This window comes from Rhinopithecus bieti, unplaced genomic scaffold (assembly GCF_001698545.2).
Source record: "Rhinopithecus bieti isolate Rb0 unplaced genomic scaffold, ASM169854v2 scaffold_11941, whole genome shotgun sequence".
NCBI lineage: Eukaryota > Metazoa > Chordata > Mammalia > Primates > Cercopithecidae > Rhinopithecus > Rhinopithecus bieti.
Genome location: NW_016807068.1, coordinates 258,322 through 264,828, shown reverse-complemented (window position 1 = coordinate 264,828; position 6,507 = coordinate 258,322).

The following is a 6,507-nucleotide window of genomic DNA, read 5'->3' as shown; positions in this document are numbered from 1 at the left end:
TTTTTTTTTTTTTTTTTTTTTTTTGAGACGGAGTCTTGCTCTGTCGCCCAGGCTGGAGTACAGTGGCGCGATCTCGGCTCACTGCAAGCTCCACTTCTGGGTTTACGCCATTCTCCTGCCTCAGCCTCCCAAGTGGCTGGGACTACAGGTGCCTGCCACATCGTCCGGCTAGTTTTTTTGTATTTTTTTAGTAGAGATGGGGTTTCACCATGTTAGCCAGGATGATCTCGATCTCCTGACCTCGTGATCCGCCCATCTCGGCCTCCCAAAGTGCTGGGATTACAGGCTTGAGCCACCGCGCCCGGCCAGGTATGTCTTTATCAGCAGCGTAAAAATGGACTAATACAATGCAATTCCATTTGTCTATTTTTCTTTTGTTGCCTGAGCCTTTGGGGTCATATCCAAAGTTTCCTTGCCTAAGCCAATGTTGTGAAGTTTTTCCCTGTGTTTTCTTCTGGTAGTTTTATAGTTTCAGGTCTAAGTCTTTAACCCATTTTTAGTTGAGTTTTGTGCAGGGTGTAAGATGAGGGTCTAATTTTATTCTTCTGCATGAGGATAACCAGTTTTCCCAGCATCATTTATTGAATAGTCTGTCCTTTCTCCAATGTATGTTCTAAGCGTCTTTGTCAAAAATCAATTGACTATAAATGTATAGGTTTATTTCTTGGCTTTCTATGAGATTCCATTGGTCAGTGAGTCTGTTTTTGTTTGTTTGGTTGATTTTGTTTTGTTCTGGCCAGGATCATTCTATTTTGATTGCTTCATAATATATTTTGAAGTTAGGTAGTGTGATGCCTCTAGCTTTGTTCTTTTTGCTCAAGATTGCTTTGACAATTTGAGGTCTTCTGTGGTTCCATATGAATTTAAGGATTATTTTTTCTATGACATTTTCTATGAAAAATGACATTGGAATGTTGATATGAATTGCATTGAATCTGTAGATTGCTTTGGGTAGTACAGACATTTTAACAATGTTAATTCTTTTACTCCATTAACATGGAGTATCTTTACATTTATTTGTATTTTCTTCTATTTCTTTCACAAGGGTTTTATAGTTTTAGTATACAAGTCTTATAAAGATGTATTTGATAATAAAATATGAATATAAATGACAATAAAATAAGTATTTTGTTATTGTTGTTGCTATTGTCAATGGAATTGTGTTCTTAATTTCTTTTCAGATAGCTTGCTATTAGTGTATAAAATGCCACTAATTTTATTATTGATTTTGTTTCCTACAACTTTACTGAATTTATCAGTTCTAACAGCTTTTTGGTGGATTCTTTAGGATTTTCTTTGTATAATATCATGTCATCAATAGAGACAATTTCACTTTCCTTTCCAGTTAGGATATATTTTATTTTCTTGTCTTGCCTAATTGCTCTGGCTAGGATTTCCAGAACTATGTTGAAAAAAAATAATTGAAGTGGGCATCCTTGTCTTGTCCCTGATTTTACAGGAAAAGCTTTCAACTTTCACTGTTGAGTATAATGTTAGCTATGCATTTGTCGTATATGACTTTTATTGTGTTCAGGTATATTGCATGTATACCTATTATGTTAAGAATGTTTATCATAAAAGGTATTTAATTTTAGGCTGGGCATGGTGGCTTACACCTGTAATCCCAGCACTTTGGGAGGCTGAGGTGGGTGGATCACCTGAGGTCAGGAGTTCAAGACCAGCCTGGCCAACATGGCGAAACCCCATCTCTACTAAAAATACAAAAAATTAGCCAGGTGTGGTGGAACATTCCTGTAATCCCAGCTACTCGGGAGGCTGAGGCAGGAGAACCTCTTGAGTCCAGGAGGCAGAGGATACAGTGAGCCAAGGTCACACCACTGCACTCCAGCCTGGGAAACTCCATCTCAAAAATAAAAAAGGTATTGAATTTTTTGAAATGCTTTTTCTGCATCTATTGAGATAATCATATGGTTTTATCCTTCATTTTGTTACTGTGATGAATCACATTTATTGATTTGCATATATTGAACCATCCTTGCATTCCAGAGATAAATCCTACTTGATCATAGTGAATGATCTTTTTAATGTGCTGTTGAATTTGGTTTGCTAGAATTTTAAGGACTTTTGTATCTATGTTCATCAGGGATATTTGTATTTATATCTGTTCAACTGTAATTTCCTTTTCTTGTAATACCTTTGTCTGGCTTTAGTAATATAGTAATACTGGCCTCATAAAATGAGTTTGGAAGTGTTGCCTCTTCTTCAGTTTTTTGGAAGAGTTTCAGGGATTGATGTTGGTTTTCTTTAAATTTTGATAAAACTTAGCCGTGAAGTCATTAAATCCTGGGCTGTTCTTTGATGGAAGAACTTTTATTACTGATTCAATAACTTTAGTTGTTATTGGCTTTTTCAGGTTTTCTGTTTCTTCATGATTCAGTCTTGGAAGGTTTTATGTGTCTAAGAATGTATTCATTCCTTCTAGATATCCAATTTTTGGTGTACAATTGTTTATAGTAGCTTCTTGTGATCTCTTTTACTTCTGTAATACCAGTTGTTATGCCACCACTTTCCTTGCTGATAGTTGAGTCTTTTCTTTTTTTTCTAGTCTAGTAAGGGTTTGTCAATTTTGTTCATCTTTTCAAAAAACTAGCTATTAGTTTTATTTGTTTTTTCTATTGTTTTTCTAGTCACAATTTTATTTATTCTGCTCTAATATTTGTTATATCCTTCCTTCTGCTAGCTTTGGGCTTAGTTTGTTCTTTTTCTAGTTCCTCGATGTGTAGCATTAGTTTGTTAGGCCATTTTTGCATCACTATAAAGAAATACTGGAGGCTGGGTAATTTATAAGGAAAAGAAGTTTTTTTGAATTGGCTTACTATTATTCAGGCTGTATAGGAAGCATAGCACCAGCATCTGCTTTTAGTGAGGGCCTCAGGAAGTTTCCAGTCATGGTGGAAGGTGAAGGGGACCAAGCATGTCACATGAGAGAGCAGGGGAGAGAAGAAGGAATCCCAGGCTTTTGAAAAACCAGATCTCATGTGAACTAACTGAGCACCAACTCACTTATTATCAAGGGAATGTTGCTAAACCATTCATAAGGGATCTGCCCACATGATCCAATCACCTCCCACCAATCCCCACCTCCAACACTGAGGATCACATTTCAACATGAGATTTGGAAGGGACAGATATGCAAACCATTTCAATTAGAATATTTATTTAAGGTCTTTTCTCTTTTTTGCCATAAGCATTTCTTGCTATAAATTTCCCTTTTAGGACTGCTTTTGGTACATCCCATAAGTTTTGGCATACTGTGTTTTCATTTTTTGTCTCAATGTCTCTTTTATTTCCTTTGTAATTTCTTCTGTGATTTATTGGTTGTTTAGGAACATGTTTAATTTCCACATATTTGTGAATTTTCCAAGATTTCTCATGATTTCTAGTTTCATGCCTTTGTGATCCAAAAAGATACTTGATATAATTTCAGTTCTTAAGTTTGTTAAGACTTGTTGTGTGGCCTAGACCTAACATAGGATCTATCCAGAAGAATGTTTTGTGTGCACTTGAGAAGAAAGTGTATTCTGTTGCTGTTGAGTGAAATGTACTGCATGAGTCTGCTAGGTCCAAGTGGTCTAAAGTGTAATTCAAGTCCAGTGTTTCCTTATTAATGTTCCATCTATATGATCTGTTCATTGTTGAAAGTGGGGTAGTGTATTATTGTAAAATACTATTATTGTATCAAGTCTATCTTTCCTTTCAGATCACTTAATAATCACGTTGTGTATTTAGATGCCCCAATGTCGGGTGTGTGTATATTTACAATTATTATTTCCTCTTAATGAATTGAGCCCTTTACTGTTATATAATGACCTTCTTTGTCTCTTTTTATAGCTTTTGACTTAAAGTTGATTTTATCTTATATTAGTATAACTACCCCTGCTCTCTTTTAGTTTCCATCTGTGTTGAATATTTTTTTCCATCCCTTCACTTTCACTCTATGTGTCCTTACTAGTAAAGTGAGTCTCTTGTAGGCAGTATATAGTTGTTTCTTGTTTTTTTAAAAAAATCCATTCACCCACACAATGTCTTTTGATTGAATAACTTGATTCATTTACATTCCAGTCAAATATTATAGATAAGGACTTACTGCTGCCATTTTGTAATTTGTTTTCTGGTTGTTTCATAGATTATTTGTTTTTTCCTCTCTTGGTGTCTTCTTTTGTGATATGGTGGTTTCCTGTGTTGGTCTGCTTTTAATCCCTTCTTTTTATATTTTTTTGCATCTACTGTAGGTTCATGCTTTGTGGTTACCATGAGACCTATTGGCTTAGTCCCTTTTCTGTTTTTATACCAGAATACCACAAACTGGGTAATTTATAAACAATAAAAGTTTATTTATCTCACAGTTCTGGTGGCTAAGAAGTCCAAGAGCGCCGGGCGCGGTGGCTCAAGCCTGTAATCCCAGCACTTTGGGAGGCCGAGCCAGGTGGATCACAAGGTCAGGAGATTGAGACCATCCTGGCTAACACGGTGAAACCCCGTCTCTACTAAAAACTACAACAAAAACTAGCTGGGCGAGGTGGCGGCGCCTGTAGTCCCAGCTACCTGGGAGGCTGAGGCAGGAGAATGGCATGAACCCAGGAGGCGGAGCTTGCAGTGAGCTGAGATCTGGCCACAGCACTCCAGCCTGGGTGACAGAGCGAGACTCCGTCTCAAAAAAAAAAAAAAAAAAAAAAGAAGTCCAAGAGCATGGTATTGGCATCTGATGAGAGCCTTCTTGCTGAGTCATGACATAATGGAGGGCATCGCATGGCAAGACACCAAAATCAAGAAAGCCAGAGAGAGCTGCTTTTGTAATAAAGCCAGTCTCATGATAGTGACATCACTCCGTTCATGAGGGCAGAGGGATTACATTTCCAACACATGAACTTTTGGGTGGCACATTCAAATCCTAGCATTTACATAAAAATCTTATAATTAAAATAGGCTATTTTACACTGATAACAACTTTGATTGCAAATGAAAACTCTACATTCTCACTCCCCCCAACACCTTTTTATGATTTTTTATGTTAAAATTTACCTTTTTTTCTAATTTGTGTCGCTTAGCAATTTATTATAGCTACAGTTGTTTTCAATAGTTCTGTCTTTTAATCTTCATAATAGAGGTACAATTGCTTTTCACACCACACTTACAGTATTTTGAGTATAACTATGTATTATTTATACCATTGAGTTTTTACTTTCATATGTTTTATGTTATTAGGTAGTAGCCTTTCATTTTAGGTTAAATAACTTCCTTTAGCAATTCCAAGCCTAGTGCAAGCTTAGTAGTGATCAAATCCCTTAGCTTTGTTTGTCTGGGAAATTTATTTCTGTCTTACTTCTGAAGGAAAATATTCTTGGATAGCAGGGTCTTTTTCCCTTTAGCACTTTGAATATATCATTCTACCCTCTCCTGGCCTGCAGGGTTTCTGCCAAGAAATCCACTGACAGCTGTACTGGGACTCTCTTGACTGTGATGTATTTTTTAGCTCTTACTGCTTTCAGTATTCTTTCTCTGTTTTTGATTTTTGATAATTTGATTATGATGTATTTTGGTGAACTGTTGGATTGGATTTAGTTGACAGCCTCTTAGCTTTCAGTACCTGGATGTTGTCATCTTTCCTCAGATTTGAAAACTTTTCAGCCATTAGTTCATTAAATGTACTTTCTGAGCCTTTTTGTCTCTCCTTCAAGGACTCCTATTTTGCATAGGTTAGTCTCTTGATGTTGTCCCCTAATTCCCATAGACCTTTATTTTTCTTTTCCTTTTGCTCGTCTGACTGGATAATTTCAAAATTCCTATCTTTGAGTTCACTGATTCTTTCTTCTACTTGATCAAGTCTACTGTTGTAGCTTTCTGTCAAACATTTTAGTTCAGTTATTATATTCTTTATCTCTAGGGTTTTATTTGATTTTATTGTTACTATTTCTTTGCCCAACATAGCTTTTAAATGCACACTAAAAATTTATTTTAAAAGTTATAATTAATGTGGAAGAGTAATGGTTCAAGAAGAATAAGGCAGACAAAATTTCCCTATAAGATACTAAATCCTATTATGATGCTACAGTAATTAAAACCTCAGTGGTGCATATGCAGAGACAAAAAAATATTGACTGAGAATGCAATTGTCTTAGTCAGTCAGGCTGCTATAACAAAATACCATAAACCGGATGGTTTACAGACAACAGACATTTATTTCTCACAGTTCTGGAGGCTGGAAGCCTGGGATCAGGGTGCCAGTATGGTTAGGTTCTGATGAGAGCTCTCTTCTGAGGTGAAGACTGCCATTTTCTCACCGTGACTTCACATAGTAAAAGGAGAATAAAAGAGTACTCAGGGGCCGGGTGCGGTGGCTCATGCCTGTAATCCCAGCACTTTGGGAGGCCAAGGCAGGCGGATCACCTGAGTTCGGGAGTTCAAGACCAGCCTGACCAGTATGGAGAAACACTGTCTCTACTAAAGATACAAAATATTAGCTGGGCATGGTGGCTCATGCCTATA